The sequence below is a fragment of the Meles meles genome, chromosome 17 (genome assembly GCF_922984935.1).
Source record: "Meles meles chromosome 17, mMelMel3.1 paternal haplotype, whole genome shotgun sequence".
Lineage (NCBI taxonomy): Eukaryota > Metazoa > Chordata > Mammalia > Carnivora > Mustelidae > Meles > Meles meles.
Genome location: NC_060082.1, coordinates 26,351,958 through 26,376,605, shown reverse-complemented (window position 1 = coordinate 26,376,605; position 24,648 = coordinate 26,351,958). Strand labels below are relative to the sequence as shown.

At 56.2% G+C, this 24,648-nt stretch overlaps 1 protein-coding gene across 3 annotated transcripts in view; it reads right to left on the bottom strand.

Annotated features, from left to right (window-relative positions):
- Positions 1–21,500, bottom strand: part of LRRN2 (leucine rich repeat neuronal 2) — a 60,032-nt gene extending 38,532 nt beyond the window's left edge. For 2 of the 3 annotated variants that reach the window (XM_045983504.1, XM_045983502.1), the window contains exons 1-2: positions 21,068–21,500; positions 13,146–13,288 (exon numbers count right to left, since the gene is read on the bottom strand). The gene's annotated coding sequence lies outside the window, so the exon portion shown is untranslated. The remainder of the gene's footprint in view (positions 1–13,145; positions 13,289–21,067) is intronic. The other variant, XM_045983503.1, reaches the window with a different exon arrangement.
- Positions 21,501–24,648: the final 3,148 nt, after the last annotated feature.

The window sequence follows — 24,648 nt, the reverse complement described above, 5'->3', positions numbered from 1 at the left end:
CCCCCAGGCGAGATTCTCCCCAGTTCATGTGGCTGTTAAGGGGTGGACACACAACATGCGAGGAACACGCTGCCTAGGAAACTGTGTCCCGGGCTGAACCGCCGGCATCTGGACTGCTCTGGGGTGCCAAGTCTTACAGTGGCGGCCGACACGGACCCTGCACTCTGCTCACGTGTGTGCTAGAGGACTGTCCGCTTGGTGGCTTCCTTCCAGCAAACATTCTTTGCCCATCCTGGTTTCTTCTCACTGCCTACTCTGCCCTGGGAAATGAAACCAGCGTCCTCGAAGTCAGACCTAATTAGACCAGCCACTCGGAGGCAGTGAGCTCCTCATAGCACACGCCAGGCCCGCGTGGTCGCGCTGGATTATCCTGCAAGCTGTTCCTTGTGCCCACTTGTCTCCTTGGATTATCCATTCTCTGTTTCCCCGCCTTCCATCACCTCCCTAATGGAGAGGCGGGATGCGGTCCCCCACAGGCCCGCATTCATCTTCCCAGTCTGACCCTCTTGTAGGCTCTTAAGCTACAGTTGCAAGATGGAGGAGGGGAGAAAGTGAGAGCGGCGTGGAGAGAGCCGTGGAGGGCAAATGGGACTCTTTTAGAAGCGGGCCCACTGATAAGTCAGGCCAAGGAGAACTGGCCTCAAGCTCGGAGAAGCGGAGAGCTCTCCAGATGACGAGGCCGGGCGAACAGCCTTCCTCGCTGGGCTGTGAGCGGGAGGACGCCGGGCCGGGAGGGTCTCTGTGCAGAAGGCTGGGCGGTGTGGAAAACAGGCCACGGCTGCCCCATCTCCGTGAGAAACTTAGTGGTTCTCCCCACTGGTCCTCCAGGTACTACGGGAGCAAGGACGGAAGCCCACAGCCCAGCCCTATCACAGACTGCGGATTCTAGCCTCACCTGCCCTCTGCTGTGGTCTGTTCTCTCCTCTCCCGAAGCCGCCCTGGCGCACTCTGCAGAGCCCTGTTCTTCATCTGCTGCTCTCCGTGCTCCCATCCGCACCCTGCCCTCTGCAAACATCACCCTGGTGTCCTCTTGGGGCTGGTGCACCGGGCAGGCTGCACCGGGCAGGCGGGGCCTCCTTTGCCCGCCTCCTGGCTGCCCACTCCCTCTTGCTTCCCTCTGACTTGGGAGAGCGGTTTCCTCCCCGGAAACACCATCCTCTTCCCTCCCTCGTCCTCAGGAAACCTATTCCTCCTCTTATCGTCTCCCCACCTTTGGAAACCGCCATCGAAATGCCCCTTCTGTCTGTCAGTCCCTCTGCACACAGGGCCTCCTGCGATACCTCCGTGAGCGGCTTCTCAGCCTCCCAGCTGTGCTCCATCCAGCAGCAGTTCTCGGCAGCGGGCTCCGGAGCGCTGGCCAGCATCACCCCACAGGGCTGCGTCCCTTCCTTCTGGGAGTGCTCCCCCCTGCACCTGTGCCTCCAGCGCTCACCCCCACCCCCCCGGGGCCGCCGTTCCCCACGCTTCACTTCCACGGCCACCTCTCCTTATGGCCTCATGTGGCCTCCCGTCCCCCTGGCAGCTCTTCCTCCGTCGCTGTGTCAGGGGGAACGTCTCCCCTCCAGGTCCCTACAGTACGGAACCTCCACCCGCGTCCTTCGAACACGAGACCTGAGTTACGCGCACCTTGGCCGCACTCCTGCACTTGCCTGTTTTCACCCAGCGGACCCTCCACCGCCCCAACCACCCCCGACGGCGGGTCCACTCTTCTTCGGCTCGTCCTCTGAAGTGCATCCGACCACAGTGGTCAGGCATTCCCAGGGCTCTGAGGACACAATCCCAGGTGGCCTGCCAGGAGGTCAAGATTACTTTGAAGTCTGGTTTTATGCCTCTTTGTGAACGTCGCCCGGTGCCGTCTTAGCAGTTCCTCCCCCAGTCCAAGTCACAGGGGTGGCGCCGCTGAGAAACCTGTTCCCAGGCCAATCCTTCACCGGGGTGCGCCTCCCACCTCCTCTAGGACACCTTCTCCAAATAACACTGTCTGTCCTTTCTACCAGCTACCACTGGCTTTAGGGCTGGTACGATTTAGCTTGGCGTTTGATAATTTCTTATTTGCTTCGAGGGTAGGTCAACCCCTTAGCAGTTCCTTGAGGGCAGGACTTACCCCCCTTTATGTGTCCCTCTAAGGCACGGCCCTTGGTAAGGCCTTGATTGGAATAAAGCCACGCAGGTTCCCTTGGAGGCCCTGGGACACATTTCCCCAGCGCCCTCTGTGATGGTCCCAGTCTGGACACCCCACTCATGTCCAGTGTATCACTGGAGGCTGGGGCGGGCTCCCTGTGACCTCACCTCTCCCAATATGGGGGACGGCAGGGTGTTTAAGCTAACCCATCTCCTGGGCGCTGTGCCCATGAGCGAGGCTCGTCGGACTTGTGGTTCCTTTCCAATCACTTAATCGCATTTGGCTCTCTGCACCTGAGGTTGAGGACTTCCAGCAGCTCCACAAATCCTCCTTAATTAAGCCTCCGGAGGCCCCTGCCGAGTGGCAAACATGCGGCTCCTCTTCCACGGGCCCACAAGGCCTGGGGGCCGTTCAGCTTTAAGCAGGCACATCCAGGACCCAACCCGCTGTCTGTGTGGGCTGCCCTGGCTCCGCCCAACCCCCCCGGAGCAGCACCGCCGACCCCAGGACAGCTGAGTGGGCAGGGGTGACAAGCAGCAGGAGCCGGGAGGGTTTCTTGGGATTGTGGAAAAATGAGCGACCTACAAATCAGATGCAAAATACCACGCAAGTATGGCTGATAGTAACTGGGAACCAATAGCTTTGGGCGTTTTAGGCCATAAAGTGCCGATCCCCATATATGGTCATATTTACTGCCCCAATGTGCCTTTTCTGATATTCCAAGGAAGAGGGAGAGTGCGCTTCTGCAAGACACTGAGAGGGACGTACACCCTCTCTTGAGATTGCCCAGGCACAGGGCTCGTTAGACATGGCTGCTACCTATGTAAATGTAAGACGCCGTCTCCTGCCCGTACTCACCAGCTAGCCTCTACCGAGCAGCTCCTCCCTGCAAAGCTCCAGAGCAGAGCTCGAGCTGTCCTCGATGCATTGAGCTTGGTACCATACACATCTATTGGGTGCCTATGCCCGTATGTGTATTACGTACCACTTACTAGCTGGGCGACCCTGGGCAAATTCATCCTCTCGTTTGAAAGGGGGTCAGGCCAAAGTGCTGCAGCAGTGTGTGAAAAGGTTTTGTTTTGTTTTGAAAGATTTTGTTTGTTTTTCAGAGAATGAGCACAAGCAGGGGGAGCGGCAGGCAGAGGGAGAAGCAGGCTCCCCGACGAACAGGAAGCCTGATACAGGTACAGGTTCTGGCTGGATCCCAGAACCCTGGGGTCATGACCTGAGCCGAAGTCAGACGCTCAACCGACGGAGCCACCCAGGTGTCCCCAGTGCATGAAGAGCAGAATGGCAGGACATCCCTCTCTCGGGATACTGCTCAGCAACACAAGGAGCCAACTGTGGATACAGCAAAAACCTGGATGAACCCCAGGGAGTTATGCTGATGGGGGGAAAAAAGCCAGTAACAAAAGATTACAGGCTGCGTGATTCCATTCATGTAACATGTGTGAACCAACATAATCCTAGCCATGGAGGGCGGACGAGGGGCTGCAGGGGGCTAGGACAGGGGGGGTGTGGCTCTGAAGTTTGGCACAGGGCACCCAGAGACGGTCAAGGTAAGTAACCTTGACTGTGGCGGTGGTTACACGAAGGAACACGCATGAATGCATGTGTGACTGTGGAAATTTGGACAAGCTCTGTGAGTGACATCAGTGTCCGTGTCCCGGTTTGGATATCGTACTATAGTTATGTATGCTGTTAACATAGGAAGGGCTGGGTGAAGGGTACTCAGGACCTCCTTGGACGTCTCTTTGCAGTTTCAGTAAACCTATGCATATTTTATTTTATTTTTAAATTTTTTTCTATGCTTATTTTAAAAAAAATTTTTTTAAATGGATATAGTACTTGGAGCATAAGGATATTTTTGAGGTCTGATGAGTTAGTATCAAGCACATCACACAGCACCTAGTGCATCATAAGCCTTCGTTGTATGTTGTCGTGACTACGACATGCCAGGTATTGGATTGCTGAAAGCCACGGTCTGTGGCCTTGAGGAGCTTCTTATCCAGCAGAAGAGGAAGACACAGCGGAGAGAGGTTTTTAATAGGAGATGCTGAGTGTGCCCGGTACCTGGGAGGAGTTCTGTGGGTTTGGGGGAAGGTTTCCTGGAAAAGATGTCATTAGACCCAAGTATCGAAGCATGGCCAGAGTCAGCCAGGTGAGGGGACCGTGAAGGGCACCAGGCAGAAGGAACAGTCCGAGCAGAACCAAGAGGTATGAGCCACACGGGATGGCTGAAAAACCAGGGGCAGCTGGTTCTACTTTGGCTTCTGGGGGGCAAAGAGGGACGGGGAAGAGGCTGGCAAAGTAGGCATAAGCCAAGCCAGGGAGGCCGTGAATGTCTCAAGAGCCCAGGCTTTGTCCTTCAGGAGGCAGGGGCGAGGAGCCACTGTCTTCCACCAGCCTGAGCCACCCCTGCTCTTGACTCTATGGATTCCCTGGGCGCTCCTGCTGCCGGGACCCCAGAGAGGGCCGAATCAGTGCCTCTGTCCCAGCCTTCAGTGAAAGGCTGGAAGTATCTGAGAAGGTGAGGGGCGCAGCACAGGCTCTGCAAAGCCAACTAGGACCGGCCTTACCCATAGCGGGAAAGCCTACTGCAAACCGACCCATGCGTCACCTTCCAGGCCCACCCTCTCCTTCCCTCCTTGCGTGGGCTTTTGTCTTTGGTGGACATTGGTGGACCACTCCTCCTTCCACTACGGTGGATAATCCAGATGCTCTTTTTACAAGCCTGTGCACGGAGCGGTGCACAACACATGGAAAGCGGGGCCACAGACATCAGGTTCAAGTCCACCTCCTCACTGACCAACGCCGATGCTGGGAAAGCCACCAAACCTTCCTGAGCTGTGGGTTCCCCCATGGTGCAGCAAGGGTTCCGAAGATGCCAGAAGCTGGGGTGTGGCTCCAGGGACACAGAAAGTCAAACACCGTGATGTACAGGAAAGAGCCTTGCAGGTTGTGAGGGAGTATTCAGATGGGGCTGATGACTGTTATTGCTCCCGAAATTGGTTCCTTCAACCTGCACCTCTGGTTGGAAAATCAGAGTAAATCCCCTTTGAATCTGGGCAGAGTCTTTAGTGAAGCAAGGACAGAGAAAGAAAAGGAAAAGAGAGAGGAGCAGGGGCCAGGCAGTGGTTATCTGGTCTACCAATGCCACACTCAGGGGGTAGCTTTTTCCATGAGATCCTTTTTCTGTCTAAAGAGCTTTCACTAATGAATTCACACCCCAAACAGTTTTTGGATGTCTAATAGGTGCCAAACGCCAGTGCCTGGTGAACTCAACAGATAGGGCCTTCACTCTCATGGGGTCACAGTCCACTGGCAGAGACAGACGTTTATCTAATAAACACCCAATTATCTAATTAGATCTCATGATGCACGTTGTGAGAAGGAAGAATCCAGGACATTGCGAGAGTGTCTACCATGGGCCTGGTAAGATTCTGGAGGTCCCCAAGGGAAGCTTTTCAAAGGAAGGGCTATTTGGGCGGAGATCTGAAGGGCCGCAAGAATTTAGGGAGGACCAGTATGGGTGGAAAGAGTGGCTAAGGGCCAGGGACCAGCATGAGTAAAGGCCATGAGCCCAGAAAGAGCCTAGCAGTCACAGAACTGGAGGAAGCCGGTGCGCAGAGTGCAGAGCTGGGGAGGGCACTGGGAACCACAGAAGTGTTCTGAGGGTCTGAGAGAGAGTGACCAGATAGACTTGTGTCTTTGGAAGGTCATTCTGGCAACTATTTGGAGTCTGGACTTGAAGTGCAAGGGGAGATGCTCACATGTCGGTCACAAGGTGACCTCAGTGGTGCAGGCTGGGGTAAAGTGGAGACGGGGTGGGGGGCTGGGTCTCGGGGCTGCCCAGGGTGCTCACCCTCACCGGTGAGGGACAGGATGCAGGGGAAGCGTGGACCCTGACTCCCAGTGCACACAACGGGCCGGAGCGGGGGCCATTCACAAACCCAGGGGACACTGGAAGGGGATCCGGCAGGGGGTGGAGAAGGCAGGGAGGGGGTGAGGAGGAGAATCATGCCTCTGTCTTTAGATATGTCAAGTCTGAGGTTTCCCGAGACATCCAGCTGAGTCAACTAGGCGGGGGCACGTAAGGGGACCGACGGAGATGAAAAGATGCAGGCTGGAGGTGAGCTTCTGGGTGTCACCTGCACGGGGCTGATAACAGAAGCCTTTCGTGAGATGGCCTGGGGACAAGTGTCTAGTCGGAAGAGAATGCCTTGAACCGGACCAGACGGAACGCCAACGTTTAGAGACGGAGACGGGAAGGATGAGTCAGCAAGATGCGGAGAAGCCAGGAATAGGGGACCAGAGAAGCCAAGGGAAAGGGAAGTGTCAGAAAGGAGTGAAAAATGCTTCTGAGCACTAAAATATGCTCCCTGGTATAACGACACAGAGAGCTGTTTCGGGAGAGTGAGGGGGGAGGAAGTCAGGCCGAAGCAGGGCAGAGCAAGAAGCCAGGGGTGAGAGTTTGCTCTCCCGAGAGACCTGGCTCAGAAGGAGAAAGGACCCAAGGTGTGAGCAGGGAGTGGAGCTGCGCTTGAGGAAGGGTTTTGGTTTTGTTGTTGAAGATGGGGGAAGCGTGGGTGTGATGGGAAGGATGTTCCCGAAGGGACAAGAGGGCAGGATCAAAAGCACAGGTTGAGAAGGGGACTGGGACATGGCCTCCTCTGCTGGAACGGGAGGGTGGGAACGAGGACTGGTGCAGAGACGGGTGTGTGCGTGTCGGTGCAAGGGGCCGTTGGTGCGTTGAGTTGAGGGGTCCTGCCTGAGGATTCATATTTCTCTGGCCAGTGGGAGTTGAGGTCCTCCAGGAGAGTGCGGGCGTAGGTCGAGGTCTGGGGAAGAATGTGGGAAACAGGCTTTGTGGAGAGTCAGAAGAGAGACAGCCAGGGGAGTCGGGTGGGAGCACCAGGCACTCCTGAAGAATAAGGTGGCTTAGTGATGGTGAATTTCTGGAGGTACCGATCTGCCTTATTTTGTGCCTTTTTCTAAGCAGGTTGAGTTATTTGGATGCAGGTGGAAAGCAGCAGAAAGTGATTAGCCCAGAACTGGGGCTTTGCCAGCCTGGGGCAGTAAAAAGACAGAGGGTCAAGAGAGTTTGGGATAGGAGGGGGCTGTTCTTACAATGAGGGGACAAGGGACGTATCTGGAGTCAGAGAAGGGAAGGCAGAGGAAGGTGACAGGCGGCAAGAGAGGAGAGGGACTGAGAGGACCAGTGGACCAAAGATCCCCATGAGGCCACAGAATGCCTGTTTGAGAGTCACTGGACAAGCAAGCTCAGTGACCAGGAGGTGGTGACCAGAAAGCAGGGTGGCTCCACCAGGTGACCTTCAGGTGATGGCAGATTGTCAGGTGACCGGCTGGGGCGTGAAGGGCTGATAGTTTGAGGTAGTTAGAGCGGTCCATGGAGTCGCTGGTCTCAACCAGGACAATGGATGGCCTGGGAAAGGGGAGCGTGCCTATGGGCAGATGCCAAAGGCTTCCCTGCATGAGGAGAGTGGCTGGTGACGGAGGTGGGGGATGCAGCCTGATTTTGTGAGATTTGGGAAATAACAGTCTCTCAGAGAAATTATATCTGCTTGCATCTCAAGTACATTCTCCAGAGTGAAAGTTCAGGAAAGAAAACGGGAATCATAAGAAGAGGTAGTAGATGGCGACAGGGTCAGAAGTTAGGAGAGTCATAGGTAGTTCTGACGAAACTGACGTGCCGTGTGACCTTGGGCCAGTCTTTGCCCCTCCTGGAGTCTCACATTTCTCATCAATAAAAATAGGTTGGGGGGATTGGCTACGCTGGACCTTCCTCAGTGACATTAAGGAGCCACGAATGGGTTCGGGCATGCAGAGATACTGATCCCCACCCCCCACCCCCTGGTTGGAGTCCCTGAGCCATCATCGCTGGCACGTGTGCTCTAATGTGAATGAGAAAGTGGGGAAGCATGGGCCAGACACTCCCCAGGGCCCCCGCCGTGTGTGACGTTCCGTCGTGCGCATCTCTGCCGCTTGGTCTTGGAGGGGGCTGCGGGGAGGCTTGTGGAAGAACAGACAGACTCCCGCTGCCGGCAGAAGTCCATCTGCTGACAGAGACGGGAGCCAAGTTTCCCAGCTCCCCCCTGCTCCTCCCGCCTCCCGCCCAGCACCAGCCGAGGAGCTGTGATCTGCTCAGGTGCCCAGGGGAGGCGAGGTGCGTCTGCCCCTCTTCTGTCTGGTGGCTGGGTGGTCCCTGCCCAGGTGGCCCCCTCAAGCCTCAGCAGGGGCTTACGGAAGTGGAGGAAGAGCCACGACGGGCTCCTTCACCCACTGCCCAGCCCCACAAACAGACTCACTGCTTCTGAGAAGTCAGGCAGCAGGTGCGTCTGCACAGGACCGGGACAGAGCCGTCACAATGCACACCCTTCTCTTGGGGCCAGCTGCTTCTCAGAAATCCACGGAAGATCCACTTCTGTGGCTGATCCTGGACCACGCTCCTGTGGCTCCTGCGGCTCCTGGCCCTCCTCGGCCTCCCTCTCCTATCTCCCGTCGGATTCAATATGCTTGGGGTATGCACCTGCAGCCTGATTCCACCCTAACCACAAAGTATCAGGAACAACCCAACACTTGACCAGTACTTGGTACACAGTAGATAATGAGTATTTACTGAATAGACGAAGACTACTCTCAAATACTTAAAAAAGAAAACTCAAGCCCACTGGAATTTCTTGAATTATTGATCACATTGCTCCTGTGTATTTGCGTCGATCCAAGATCACTTCTAAAACTCTCTGGTATTTACTGGGGCTTACTGGGTGCCGTGCATTTCACAAGTATGGGCTGGTTTCGTTTCCACAACCTGCGAGATGGGTACCTTAACCCCATTTTATAGAGGACCACACCGAGGCTCAAAAAGAAGTAAAGAAACATGCCCAAGGTCATAGAGCTGGCAAGCAGGGCCGCAGGATCCTAACCCAGAAGTGTCCCACTTTAAAGACCGCGATCTTCGCGGCACACCAGGCCACCTCTAAGGGCACGCAAACAGAACAGAATGGAGAGAGACGAACGCAAAGGGGGAGGCAGAGAAGTGTGCAGGAAGGCTGCAGCAACCCAGCTGGGGACTCCCTCCTGCCTTACCCCGGGGAACTGCTTCCGAAGTTGGCTAAGTTTTGCTGAAGGAAAGTGAAGAGGGTCAGGCCCTCACTCATCTCGCCCCCTTTGACTGTTTGCCTGGTTCACCCACGACCCAGGCAACCTGGCATTTCATTCAGTGCTGCTGGGCTTGGTTCTCTGAGCCCCGCGAAGGCCAGGGAGGACTCGTCCTGGCCACAGACCTTCCCAGCTTCCCTTCCCACGAGGCAGAGCGACTAGTGGACCCCAGGAGCAGGCAGGAGAGCATCAGCAAACACAGGCGCTCTGACCTGCCGGCGATGAACACGGCTGTTGGCTACCCCCCGCACCTGCCCCCTGCCTGCCTGCCTCTGCCTGACAGGTGAGCAGCTGTGCTCTGCATCTGTCTGTCCACCTGTCTCCCTCTCAGGGGCCGGGAGAGAGCCGATGCTCCCGAGAGAGGGGGCCCTGGGCCTGAAGCAGCTCCCTTACTCCAGAGATTAATCAGCAGGGATGGGAAAGGGTGGGGTGGGATGGAGAGCGGGCCTCTCTCTCCATCCCAAACCCCAACCCCCTCGCCATTGTCATGGCCCTCTCGCGGCCCCCCCAACCCCCACCTCCTCCTAGCTCCCCCAGCTTTGCCTGCCAAGCTCTGCAAATTACCACACATGCCAATAAGTCATTAGAAACCAGAACGGCAAATACGGGGTTGCCATGGAGACCGATACCAGGAACCCGCAGCCCTGGGGCCGGCCTGTGGCTCAGGTGTGCTGTGGGGAGACCTGGGAGGGCCAGCGCGCCTGGCAGAGGGGAGATAAGGCGCTCTGCTCTCAGGTTGCTGATTCCGGGCCTTGGGCCCTCTCCCCGGGCCGGCCCTGCACCCCTGCAGGTGCTCCAGGGGCTGGGGTTTGGGGGAGGGGGGCCGAGCCCCGCCCTCACGGAGCCCCGCCCGCACCTGGAGGAGGTGGCTGTGCTAACCCAGCTGCGGCCGGCCCTGGCCCTGGGGCTTGAGGCCGCCTGTGCTGACTGCCCAGGCTTGGAGGAAACTGAGCCCAGGGAGGGGCTGCGGGCAGGACCGGCACTCAGGCAGCACTGTCCCATCTTCCCAGGCTTGGAACTCACTTCTGCTTCTGCCCCACGCTACGCACAGCACCGGGTCTTTGGCGGCAAGAAGACACACATAACGCTTGTTGGAAACGGACGCGGGACTGAGCGAATGCGTGTAAGCACCCGCAATTTCCAACAAGACAGGAGCGAGCAGCCCCTGCCTCCACCAGCCCAGGGTGACCTCGGCACACGCCCTTCTCTGAGGCCTCAGTTTCATTATCTGAGAATAACTCGATCGGGTTTCCCACACGGTGTATTTCCAACCGAGCTCTCCCGAGCTTCCGAGTTAGGAGGGGCTCCTCTGCGCCTATGGGTCAGGATGAGGCCAAGGCCGTGGGGTTCTGGCCCACTGGCTTTGCCCCACCAGTCTCCTGCTGCGGGTGTCATGTACAACCACAGCACTGGAAGCCTAAATAACCCATTTGTTATCCTATAGTTTGGAAGGCCAGGAGTCCAAAGTGGGTCTCACTGGGCTAACTCCGGACAGCCACGCGGGGCTGTGCTCCTTCTGGAGGCTCGGAGGGGAGAACCTCCTCCCTCGCCTTTTCCGGCTTCTAGAGCTGCCCACATGCCTTGGCTCACGGCCCCTTTTGTCTCCTCGAGATGGAAGACTTACCAAGTCTTTCCTCACATCTCATCGCTCTCACAACTTCTGCCTCCCTTCTCCACAGGTTAAAGGACCCTGTGATTGATTACACTGGCCTTACCTGGATTATGCAGGATAATCTCCTTATGTGAAGGGCAACTGATTAGCAACCTTAATTCCACCTGCAATCTTAGTACCGTCCTCTGTCCTCCGTAACACAACATAACATATTCGAAGGTTCTGCGGATTCGCAAGCATTCATCTTTGGGAGGCCACGAGTCTCCTGCCTACACACATATCACTGACCCTTGGAGAAAACGAAGTTCAACACACTGACCCACCCACCCCCACCAGGCTCAGTGAAAAATCCATGTGTAATTCTCAACTCCCCCAAATCTCAAAAACTGAATGACTAATAGCCTATTGCTGACCTTCCAGAAGTCTCTCTGATACCAAAAACTGCTGACTAACATGTGTTTTGCACATTATATGTATCATATACTGTATTACAATAAAGTGAGCTAAGAGAAAAGATGTTGTTAAGAACGTCACAAGACTGAGCGTGGGTGGCTCGGTCTGTTAAGCACCCGACTCTTGATCTCAGCTCAGGCCTTGAGTTCAAGTGTTGGGCTCCATGCTGGGCATGGAGTCTACTTAAAAAAAAAAAAAAAGTCAAAAGGAAGAGAGAACACATTTACAGCGCTGTGCTGTGTTTATCGATACCGTAAATGTACGTCATTTGTTTATAAGATGAATCATCCGTCAGTACCATTACCGAGGCTGTCTTACGTGATGCGAGCACTGGAGATGCTACCTGGGTTACTCACGCTGGACCTCCAAAATGAGAACGATATAGGGCGCCTGGGTGGCTCAGTGGGTTAAGCCTCTGCCTTCAGCTCAGGTCATAATCTCAGGGTCCTGGGATCGAGCCCCACATCGGGCTCTCTGCTCAGCAGGGAGCCTGCTTCCCCCTCTCTCTCTGCCTGCCTCTCTGCCAACTTGTGTTCTCTCTCTCTCTGTGTCAAATAAATAAATAAATATTTAAAAAATGAGAACGACAAAGGAATTTGTACTTATTTACAAAATAGTTTTCCGATGTATTTATTGAAACTGTCCATGTCTAAGCGGACCCGCATAGTTCAAACCTGTGCTGTTTGAGGGTCAGCTGTATAGTTTGTTTTTGGCATTAAAAAAAAAAAAAAAAGGATCAATTTCTAGAAATGTTTGAAAGCCCCACAACCAGAGGACTCTCGATTGCTGCCAGTTTTAAAGTGCTATGACTTGGACATGTTCTTTCCTCCCGGAGGGGTCCTGGCGAGGAAACCTGGAGGAACCCTGTGGACTGCCCCTCGAGGGTGCATGTTGGCAGGCTCGGGCTGCCTCGATGCAGGAGATGGGTCTCTATGTCTACCAGAAAAAGGGGCTGCGGGGAGGAAATCATGAGAGACGTTTTGGGGAACCCACCCGTCTCGGCTCTCTCCGCACCACCCCGTGCGCACCCCTGCGTGCAGACTCCTCTGCATCATCTGCTCTTATTTTTATTTCCAGGGGCAGCCAGAGGAACTGTGTATGCGGCATGTGATCTCTCCCAGCAGACTGAAAGTTCCCTGAGGCCATGACCTTGTTCTTTGTGGCCCATTACCTACCCCCCTCGCTCACAGAAGGGATACTGATTTCATCGTCATAAAGCTGAGAGAGCATCCTTCCTTCCCACACCCTGACCTTCAATACTGTCTGTCTTCTTCCTGGATTTAGCCAGAGGACTCCCCAGATTATTTATAACAAACTCCGGAAACAGTGCCCAAGTTCAGTAAGCACAGGTCTGAGAATCTTCCTGCTAGCGCCTTTTGGGGCCCGTAAGGATCAACTCTAGCCTTTGCAGGTGGGACAGGCCCCGACTTGCCCTTGGGGGACATGGTGGCCTCCGTTCCTACCTCTGCGGGACCCCCCTCTGCTGACCGTCCGAAACAACGGGACTCTCACAAGAAAGGTGCGCCGGGTATTAATCACAGCCCAGGTGTTTTCAGATTTTATGCAAATTCCTCACCCTCTCCCAGCCTTATTTTTACCCTTGGTATAAGCAGACAGCTGGTTCTCGTCACTCCCTCTGTCATATGTCCCCCGGGACACTGGAAAAGCAACGGGATGTGGTGGGAAAGCTCTTCTTTGGAGGAGTTGCCCTGGGGGACATGCGGGAGAAAAGGAACTCACATTTACTGAGCTTCTACTTTGTAGCTGGGCACTTACACAGATTAGTTCGGTTAGTGTGCTGCTGGTGGAGCCGGGCTCTGGCGTCAGGAAGGTTTGGGGCTGAATTCCAGCTCTGCCGCTTGCTGGCCATGCGTGGCCTCTGGCAAGTTACTTAATGGTTCCCAGCTTGGTTTCCTCAACTGCAAAATCGGGGAGAATCATATCTGCTTCACAACGTTCTGTGGAAATGAGGTAAAGCTTTCCGCACACCCTGAGCACTTGCCGCCGTCAGCTCTGGGTATGAACTGCCCCAAGAGGTGGGCGCCTTTAATTTGGATTTATAAGGGAGGAAACGGAGGCTCAGAGAGGTCCGGTCAAATGCCCAAGGGCCTGTGGTTAGGGAAGGGGCTCTAACCCAGCTCCGATGCCAGCTGCTCTGGACTGTGAACCATGCGGGGAGGAGCTCTGAGCTTGGGCCTGTGTCTTCTAGGTGGTTATGCCGGGAGCCTCTGGGGTAGAGCTGTTGGGCTCTCCTTTCTCAGGCTGCCCACCACCCAGAGGGGAGAAGACTGTGGAGCAGGCGGCTTTGCCCATGTGACCCTTGGCCCGCGCTCTTTGGTCCACCTGGGTCTCGGGTGGGTGAGGGCACTATCCATGGACCCCACTCCACTCCAGAGCAATCTCTCTCCACGTGACAGGAGTGAGCCCAAACTGCCGAGCCCCAGGCAGCCTCTCTCCAGGGTAAGGACAGACTTACCACCCCCCATCCCGCCCCACCATGGGGGCAATGCTTGCTCCTTTCTGCACAACTTTATTTCCAGTTAACTCGGAGTGAAACCCACTGGAATGGTCTAGGGGTAAACTACTCAAAGGAGCACAGGCAATGAGGGGAAGGGAGACAAGAAGCCGCTTGCAGACTGGGTAGAAAAATGGGAGCTCCTGGGAATTCCAGAAAACCAGTCGGGGGCCGGGGGTGGGTGTTGGGGCAGGGTTGGAGGGGGGATTGGGGGGAGGCTGGTGGATGACGGCAGACCAGGAGAGTGCAGATACATGAAAATAGCCAGAGAGTGGAAAACAGGGCCTTCTCAAAGCAAGAGGGCTTCAAAGGACAGAGATGGCTGGCTCTCCAGAGGAGAGGGGCAGGGGCACAGGAGAGTAGGTTTTCATTCTCTAAAGGGCTGTTCTCCCGTCCTAGGATGGCAAGGTAAGGAGGGACCCTCGACTGAGGGCCTGCCCCCGGGAGCTTACACCTCCCTCCCATGCATGCCCTCACCCCGTCACCCTTCTCCCCCTCCCCCAGCTATAAGTTCCTGCGGAAGAGCCCTCCCCTCTGCAGAGCCACACCGCACCCCTTCCCCAGGCCCAAGTCAGTCGCACCTCCTCGAGGAAGCATTCCTATACACTCCCACACAGAGCTCGCAGTTCTGATAACATTTATAGTCTAAATCACACAGTTTAGTGCTGGTTTTAAATAACTGTCTGGTATTATTCCCTCGTTATTGCTTGTGAGTATGAGTTTTGCCTCCCCAGCAGACTGGTGGGTTTCCTTACTAGCAAGGACCGTGTCTTACACTTCTTTACTTACTCCCCTACCCCACGGCCCACTCTGCCTGGGAGACAGTCCCCGGGAAACTGGGACTTAGTGGGTCAGGAGGGATGGACCATGCTGGCTTCGATGGCTGGAGAACTTCCTGACTAGCCCCTCAGGGAAACACTGACATGGACACAGCGGCAACCTCAGGTTTTAAAGGGTCAGCTCCCGTCACCCCTGCTTTCACCTCTGCAAAGGCGCCCCCCCATCTGGCTCTGAGGAAAACTCTTCACTCCAGGCTCTCCACGATCTGGCCTCCGAATGTCCCTCAAACCCTCCAGGCACAGCCCTGCCTCTGAGCCCCTGCAACTGCTGTTCCCTCCACCTGACGTGCCCTTCCCATCTCGCCTCCTCTTCATCTTTACTCACGAGTCATCGTCTCAGCAAGGTCTCCCCAGGCCACCATGTACAGAATTACAAACTCTCCTCTTCCTAACACAGACTCTCCCACTGCCCCACCCCCGCTTGATTATTTTTTCCCAGCACTCGCCCGTCTCAAACATACTCTTCATTGTACTGTGTTCCCCAGACCGAGAAGTGTCAGCCCCACAAGGACAGAGATCTCTGGGTGCTCACTGCCTCCTGTTCCCCCAGGGCCTAGCACAGATGCGCAATAAATACTTGCTGAATGAAGAGATCCCAGTCCCACCCTGTGTCTGAGATGGCCCAGAGATGGGCCATGGACAGGAACATTCTGGAAGTCCCTTCCAGAAGTGGGATTCCAGCATTCCACTCCTGGGCCCACGCTGGGGAAGCACCTTCCGAAGTTCAGAGGCCTGGAGCTGTGCGAGCCCCAGCTGCCTTCATCCCACTGGGAGGTCTGTCCCAAAGTAGAAGGGGGGGCGGGGGCTCTGGCAGGCAAGGTTCCGTGTCAAGTCCACCCCCCCACCCCCACACACAGCTTTTAAATGTCTGGCTTGCCCAGCAGCTGCCCCTCTGTGCTCGCTCGCTCCCCTGGACGTCACACCTCTGCCCTCCCAGGCCAAAGACAGACACTTCATCACCTGCCTTTGAAGTTCATACTGAGAACACTTTAAAGAGGAACATAACCTTTTCTGCCTTTCTTCTCTCCTTTTTTGTCTTTAAAAAGACAGGGTCAGGTAAGACAGTCCCACTTTTCCTGGGGGACCCGGGCTGGCTGTCTTAACTCTGCTGCCCCTTCTTGCGTATGTTTTTTTTTTTCCCCTGGATGATCCACCTTGTGACATGTAAATATGAAGGACTGTCCTTGTTCCTCCCAAGACACACAAGCCTCCCTAGTTAGAGACACCGCACTAACAGCACTCGCTCCAAACCATCCCCACGAATCTGCCCAGTCTGGGGTCTGCATCCCATGCTCACATCTCCCAGAAGTCACCTTCACATTGGTTCCCACGATGTGGCTGTGGGGACTAGCTCTTAGGGTCCCCCTTCTCTGAGGCCACTGGCTCCCTGCAGCCCCAGAGGCACTTAGCTAAAATGGAAGGAAACAATGTTGGCTCTCAAAGAACTGTGACCTACGGGGCAAGAAGAGGGGAGACCTTCTCTGAAGGTCCCCCAAAGGGGGCGGGCAGTTCCTACCTTGGACAGGACTCGGGAACTTTTCAGCCGGGGGAGGGAGGGGAATGGGCAGGATGCCCCCAGAGAATGTTCTAGGAGGTCCAGGGGGCACTGGATTCGGGAGTGGTTCCAGAGCAGGAGCCCTTGGGTCAGAGAGAACGTTAACTCCTCTGTTTTTTTCCAGCTACGCTCCTTGAGCAAGTTACTGAACCTGAGTCTTGGTTTCCTTGCGTTTAAATTTGAGGTCATAAAAGCACCTACCCCATCGGGGTGTTTTGGAGGATTTAATGGGCGGACATATGTAAAGCACTTGGCACAGCACCTGGCACATAGTAAGTGTTCAATAAACACCCGCGGCTACCTTGAGTGCCATTTCAGTGTGGGGGGCGCTGAGACACAGTCGTCTCCCCAGGAACCCCCGCCTCCTCTTCAGCTCGGGACCCACTTCAAGTCCATCAAATGCTGATCCGCAGGGAAGGAGTGGGGCGGGAGTTGGGGAGAAATGTCCAGAGAGAAACTGAGTTCTACACCAAACCTGGTTCTGCTCACCTCCTACAAGACAGCTCCCTTAGCCCATGGAAACATCGGAGAGGACATGGTTGTGAGGCCAGTCCCAGCAGGGGCGCACCAGACCCCTTGCCCAAAGGCCAACAATGTCTCCGGGCACTGGAGACAAAGAGGCCAAGGTGAGCCACACTCAAGGTGTTCCTGATGTCCACAGACGGTGACGCACATACAGCAGGCCCCTTTTCATCCACGAATCCGGGGCCCCAGGCTCCTCTGCACCACGGTCCCCAGACCCAACATCTGTGCCCGGCTGACTCCTTTTCAAGCCTTGCCCCAAATGTCATGTCCTTTGAGAGCCATTTCCTAACCCGCAGACAGAGCCAGTCCCCTGTCTGCGCACCCTGTATCACAGCACTTCACTGTTGTAAGCCTGCCCCCACTTCATGACAGTGGCAGTCCCACAGCACTTCCCGGGCCAGGCACTGTTCTGAGCTCGCTACATGGGTTCACTCCTTAAATCATCACAACGACCCTCTGAAGTAGGTTCTATGGTTATCCCATTTAGACACAAGGAAACCGAGGCACAGAGAGGTTAGGTGTTAGGTCCAACGTCACACAGCTAGAAGTGGAGCTCCACCCAGGTGGACCCTGGATTTGAACCCTCGCAGTGTGGCTCCAGACTCTACACTCTTACTGCGAACTCTTGCAAGGCAGGGGAGACATCTGATGAGCCTCTGTCCCTGGCACGGGGCTGTGCACACAGTAGGTGCTTAGAAAGGATGGGTTGACTGCATAAGCCAATGCCTGTTTGAGGCTAACCTGGTGACTATTCCAGCCTCTGAGCTGCAGGACAGAGAAACCCAAGCCTCTCAGAGATGTAGGAGATAAAGGTGCCCTTCTTATTCGCTGTCTTAGGGATCCCACCGCACACCTCCTCTGCCCTGCTTCTGTCTTGTCTCTTGCTCTGGGTTTGTTGTTTCCCAATTTCTCTTCAGCCTTTGTGCTCCTCTCCTTTTGTTCTTTGATCACTCCCCCCCCCCCATCCAGGCCCTGCCCATTGTCCCTCCAGGTAGCTCTTGCATCCTTCAAAGGATCCTACCCCCATTCTTGGCCTTGGAGCTTTTATAGAGCCCAGGCCAGCCAGAGGAGGCTGAGAAACACCGGTGATATTGACTCATTACAGTGGCCATGGACCAAGCTCCTACACCCCGACCCTGAGTGAAAACAGCAATTTCCCATCAGATCTACCTGGATGCAGAGTGGGGGTGCATGTCGGGGGTGGTTGCCTGCCTATAGCTTGTCACTGATCTGTGTGGGATGAGGAAGAGCGGCTACCCTCCCCACCTCCTCTCTCAGGGTCCCAACTCCTCCAAGAAGCCCCCGCCGAGTCCCTGAGAAAACGTATTCATGCAACCATTCAGCAGATCCTTATATATTCTAACATTCTAGCTGAGGTGAAGAGGCAGCCTTCTGAAAAACACGGGTACGATGTACCTTCAGACAGCTGTGTGAGGGGCCAGATGTCACAGACATCACAGAGGCTAAAGGAACTGCAGACAATTAGTGCTTTTAAAACAGAGATCTGTGTGACCTGGGGCAAGTAGTTTATCCTCTCTGGTCCTCAGTATCCTAGCTCTGAAGAAGGGGATGACAATCTAGCTCTCAGGTTATCAGGAGCATCAAATGGGATAATTTCTGTAAAACTCGTGATAGACTAGAGCTTAGTAGGTGCTAAATAACACATTTCTTTCTCTGTTCTCCGTCTGAAACACTGGCCATCTGCTCTACCTCTCAGATAAATGGTAAGATACGAATGGGCCAGCCTTTAGATCAGAAATGTCTTAAGGACAGAATGACCCTGGGTCTGTAAGCTCTGGGGTAAGTGGTAATGCTGTAAGGAGCTGGGGCTGTCCTGCTAGGGGTCACTTGCTATGATGATGATGACATTTCACTAGGATTGTTCACACTACCCTTCCCCGCCCCCAAACAGTGGGTCTTTGAAAGAGGCTGGTGGGCACAGAACTAATCAGCCAGGAAGTCCAAATACAAGTTCAGTTCTGCCCTGAGACATGGAGGTTTGTTTAACTGCTATATCCTCTGCTCTTAAAATAGTACCAGGCACATAGTAGGTGCTCAATAAATTGCTTAAAAAAAAAAAAAAGCAATGGACTTTCTTTTTCTTTCAAATAAAAAGATGGATGGGGGTGGGCTAGGAGGGGCAAATGGCAGGGGCCAGGGGGCATGCCAGGGAAATGAAGCTGCCAGGCCCACCAACCCAGCCTCCTCTGCAAAGGGGATACAGCAAAGCCAACAGTGCGTGTATCCCCACCTTCAGGACGTTCGGTAACTGAGCATACATGCCTGCCTTGTGGTTTATGCTGCAGTTTTCAGAACAGAAGGGGGGCAAAGGTATAGACAGAGATCAGGAAGGGAGGGAGGGAGAGGTCTTGGAGAGCAGTGTGAGGGAAAGGGAGACAAGGAGATACCCGTGGAAGAAAGAGAGTGAGGGGAGGAGAGAACGAGGAAGAAGGAGGGAGGCAGAGGGAGAAAAGAACGGAAGTGGGGAGCAATCGTGGACAGTTACAGAGGAAAGCTGCTGTCTCAGCCTGCTGGGGAATTCATCCCAGCAGAGCCCTGAGTTCCCACTGCCTCTGCTGGCTCCTAGGGGAGGAGGGTGCCAGGGGGAGGGTGTGCATCTGGGGATGCTCCTAGATACTAGGTGTCCACCAGGCACTGGGCAGGTCTCAGTCCCTGAAGCACTGTGCCCTTAGTTCCATCCCTGCCAAAGAACGGGGCCACATCCAGGTTCAGAGGGACCCCCTAGGCAGGAAGGAGGACACTCCGTGTGAACCAACCCAGGGGGAAGGAAAAGGGCCTGGAAGGCTCAGACCCCTAGCTGTGTCCTTCTCTTTCCTCTTCACAGAAGGGCACCTGGCCAGCTGGGAAAGTGGGTCAGGCCACCTACAGCTGACTCCCCCCCCCCATAACTACAGGCAAGGGGGGGGTGCTCAATGCCCTAGACACAACCCCTGCCGACCCCATGCCCAGTGATCTTTGTTGGTGGGACCTTTAAGAAGCAGTGGGCTTTGGGAACCCAACCTGGCCTTCTTACTCAGGAGGAAGACCTGGGGCCAAAGCCCATCCCAGGCTGGTGGGGAGGAGGGAGTCTGCTGTTGGCCTGCTACATGGAAAGACTCAAATCTCAGTGGTACTCACCAAGCTGCTGGGGAGCTGCCTCTACTCCCCTGACCCCGGGAGGAGGCCGTTCTCTCAACCACCCCACCACGGGGGTCTTCAAACTGCGCACTGACCGACCCTCTGGCAACTGAACGCCGTGCCCAGCCCACCCCCTCCCGACCCTGCCGGTCGCCCAATTAGAAGCTGCGTTGGCTCCAACAGATGGGAGCTGCTGCAGCCTGAGGAACAGAGCACAAAGCCCAGCTGACATTTTCCTTCCTGTTCTTTCGGCGGGGGAGGAAGAACAGGGACTGGTGGGGGGGGGGCAAAGCAACACCCCTAGGGCCAACCCCCCCATGCCCAGGTCTCCCGCACCTCTTTAGCTTCTCAGCTCAGCCCTAAATGGAGGTCAGTCCCCCCTCATCCAGCGGTTCCTCGCTGGCTGGGCAGCCAGAGCCTGCGCCGCCCTTCGCCTGCAGGACTGACGGACCACCTGTGGCTGGCCAGCCCCCTCCTGTCTCCTGGGTGTCGCGGTGGGCGCAGAGCTGTCCTTCCGAAGCCGCTTCCGACTCCCAGAGCAACCCCCCCCCCCCCGCCCCCGGCAGGGACCAAGGCCGGCCCATCCCCCACCCTCAAATGTCCCATCTCAGGCTGCGGACAGACCCCTGCTGGCCTGGGAGAAGCCTGGCTCCTGGTTCCGGATACTTCGGACAGACACCAAGGCCACCTTGTCCCTCCGCGCGGACACCCGAGCTCCGAGCGGCCCCGGAGAGCTTCCACCCCCCCAGTCGGCCCCTGTCCCGCCCTCCCTATCCCCTCGGCCACCTCTCGGCTGCCCGACATCTCCGGGCGCCGCTCTACCCAGCAACAGTTTGGGGCATCTCGGGCCTCCCCCGGAGGGATTACGGCCCGGCTGCCCCCTCCCCCGCCGCCTCGGGTGCTGCGCGCGCGGCCGGCCGCCTTCTTTACCTTCTGAACCAGCCCTGCTTCCGTCTGCCCCGGCGACCGCCTCCCTCCCCGACTCCCAGGCTCCGGGGCCGGCGTCCCCGCGGCCGCCCACTGCCCGCCCCTCCCCCAGGACACGGCCGCTCCCGCCGCGTCCCCCCGCCGCCATGCCGACGGGCCCCCGCGCTGCCCGGGGCTCAGCCCGGGGCCGCACACTCACCCGCGGGCGCCGTCCGGGCTCCCGGGACCGCCGTCCGCCTCCCGCGCCGCCGCGCCCCGCTCGGCTCCGGCTTCGGCCCGGGGCTGGGCTGGGGGAGGCCGGGGCGCGCCCTCCCTCCGCGCCACTGCCGCCCCGGCGCAGGCCGGGCAGGGTCGCGGACGCCTTCCCCGCCGCCGAGTCGTCCCGGGCAGCGGTCCTGGGCCCCGGCCGGGCGAGCGCGGCCGCAGAATCGCCGTCCTCGCCGCCCCCGCCCGCGCCCGCGCCGTCCGCGCCCCGGGCTCCGCGCCGCCCTGCGCGTCGTGGCCGGAGGCTGGCGGGCGACAGCCGGACGCTCCCTCCGCGCGGCGCGGCCGCAAGTGCACAGAGCAGGCCCTCGCGCGCCCCTCCTCCCGGCTTCGCGCTCAACCTGCTCGCCCGCTTCGCCGCCGCTCCCCCAACCTCCGCGGCCCGCTCCGGTCGCCTCCTCCCCGTCTGCATGCCACGCCACCCCCCCCCCCCCCTTCGGTCCCGCTGCTAGTTTAACTCCTGAGTGGCCGGAGGCCCCCCTCTCCCTAACGCGCACACGCACCCGGGAGGGAGGAGTTGGGTGGGGCCGATGCTAAGGCTGGAGTCTCTGGGGCCGGGGGTGGTCCTGTGCCTTTGGACGCTAGGCTTGGCTGAGAAAAAGGGGAGCGGAGCCCAGATCGGAGGGGAAAGGGATGGCGCTTCTGATACTGCCTCGGCCTCTTGCAAAGGCCAGGAGTACAGAAGGGGAAATTCAGCAGCTTTGAGGGCGGGTGCATCTCGAGGGTGGTGCGTGCTCCGAAGACCACATTTCTGTTAACCCTCAAGTTAAGAGCAGACTGAGGAATGCAGTGAATGCGTTAGAACTTGTTCCTGGGCACAGGCACCTCTCATCCTAAAGAACGGAGAGTAATGCCCACCCCACCCCCACCAGCTCTCATGCTCTTCCAGCATTGCCCCCTGAGCTGGCAGCTCTGGCATTCTGCAAGAAGCTCCCATCATGACCCTCAGTGAAGGATGGCAACCTCCATAGGCGCCAGGCAGGAACTGGCAAGTCCGCTTAGGGGCTTGGCTTCTGGGGGTGCCCGTTCTGCTGGCTGTGTGCTATGAACACTGGGAAAGGAGAGCAGGAGCTGATCGGTGCTGAGGGTGGGTGCTGGGCTGCTGCCACTGCCTTCCAAAAGCTGGGTCACTATCACGAACTGGGCTTTGGAGAGTGAGTCTTCCGGAAGATACTGCTTGAAGCCCTTACCTTGGTGGGGCCTTCAGCCTGGATCACTCAGAATACAGGCAAGCTCAGCTCCACGATAGGCCACACCCCGCGGATGGGTTTTGAGCGGAGCCTGCAGAACCAACCATAGGGGAGTGGGCGAGGGGGAGCCCAAGGTACAGGGAGTCCTGCCAGAAGTGGCATCCATCTAGTCTGCCTTCCTTCTTTTAGGTCTTGATTTTGATCAATGCCTCCTGTAAGCTGAGCTCCGGACAGAGCTTTCTGGTTCTTTCTTTTCCAAGGGCACAGCCAGTGGTAACTCCATGCCTGGAGGCTTTTATAAAGTCAGTTTGAAAGTCTGTGTATTCTTTATGCACAGAAGGGGTTCTCACTTTCGTATTGCCAATAAGCAGGTATTAAGTTCCCATTGTACCTCCTAAACCACCCCTACTCCCCCCTCCACTCCTGCCGTGGGGCATAATGGTCTCAAGGAGCTTAGGAGGATGAGTTGGAGGTATATGAAACAAATTTTAACATTTCGAGGCAATGGAAGTGCCATAGAAATACAGAATGAAAAAGCCATTATTGGCTAGGGTTTATTCGTGGAAGGTTTTATGGAGGAGTTGAGATTCAAGCTGACTCCAGATGGTAGGATAGGATTTGAAGTGACAGAGAAAACAGGGGGCAGCCAAGGCAGGAAAGTGGAGACAAGCAGAGTAGAATGGCTTGTGTGGAGGCCAGGGGGCAGGAGGGAATGTATGCAGCTACTGTTAGATGCCAGGGCCTTTTCTCATATTTCTCTCATTTTCCCCTCTGAGTTGGTCCTTACCCTATTGAACAGACAGGAGAATGGAGGCTCAGTTTAAACTCAGAGGCGAGTTTAAGATCTACAGGCAGGATTGGAACCCTCTTCTAGAAACACACGATGTTCCTGCTATAACACTGTACTGGATACATTAGAGTGGGGGCAGCTATTGAGCCTGAATTGCCAGGCTGAGCAGTTTAGCTGTGGCCCAGCACACAGGAGATTTGGATTGAGAGAGGCAGGAAGGTGGGAGACCAGAGAGGAGGCTGTGGTAGGAGCTATGGGGAGGGGGCTGTGAGCATGGAGAGTAAATGTCGTGGGTCTCGGTCGGGAAGACCTGACAGAACTCTAATTCGGGCTAATTGAGTGAAAGAGGTCAAAACTTGCCTCCAGGCTTTAGAGCCTGAGTGTTTGGGTCCTGTGTCAATTTCATGGAGCCATCTCACCCTCCTGGGGTCTGCGTATTCACAGCCTGATCCTGAAAAGGAGGGGAGGTCAGCAGTCCTTGACTCTCTCCGTGACCCAAGGATCCAATCCAGGGCCTGCCCACCTGCAGGATCTGTGCCTGCGGCCCTGTGTGTCTCAGCTCCCACCCAGATGACCAGACAGTGTGCCTCTGGGGGGGACTGAGACTGTCCCACACAGCGTCAAGTCACCACCAGTACCTTTCAGTAAGAAGATGCTCAATAACCAGCTGCTGAAGAAGAGATGGGACCAAAGCAAGTGGTGAGGTCCTCAGGGACAGACCCTCTAAGACCCACAGTGGGTTAGGAATAAGGGAATCCCAACATTCCCTGCGGGGACAGAGTGAGGAAACGCTCCCTTGAGTTGACTATATTTCACATAACCCAGCGGGATGGAGGAAAGAGCGTCGTTTTTCGAGCCAGAGGTCTGAAATTTTATCACTTACTTTGTGTTGCTTTGGGAAAAATGCTTCACTTCTCTGAGCTCTAATTTTTTCTAGGTAAAAATATGAATTCATGTGGTCCCAGTGAACACGTGTTGCATACCAACAGGGAAGGCATGATGCTAAGCACGTTCATGCATCCGCTCATCGAGAAGTCCACCAGCCCCAGGACTCTGGAGGTGGCGGGAGAAACGTTGCATGTTGACGTAACCAGTAATAGCAGAGCTGAGATCTAAGTGCAGGGCTATCTGATGGCCAAGTCCAAGCACCGAGCTGCCACCTTGCAACACTTCTTCAAGAGGAGGGTAGTATTCATTCCCACTCACAGGACTGTAGCGGGATGTAACGGGTTTTGGGCATGTCTGGTGGCGAGCACTGTGTCTGGTACATAGCATGCCTCAGTAAATGGGAGCCTCTCTCCCCCCCCCCCCCCCCCCGACCTCTCTCTCTTAACCTGGCTCCCATGGCGGCCGCTCCGAGCCAGATACTTTGCTGGGAAAAGATGGGGACTCAGTTCAGTCTTTTGGAAGCTCTTAGGTAATTAGCAGAGGACTTAATGGCCCTCTTACTGACCTTTTGCACCATACGTTTAATCTCTAGGTTTAGCCATGCATAACTCCCTGCCAGGAAGGCTGGGCCTCTGTGACCCCAGAGTG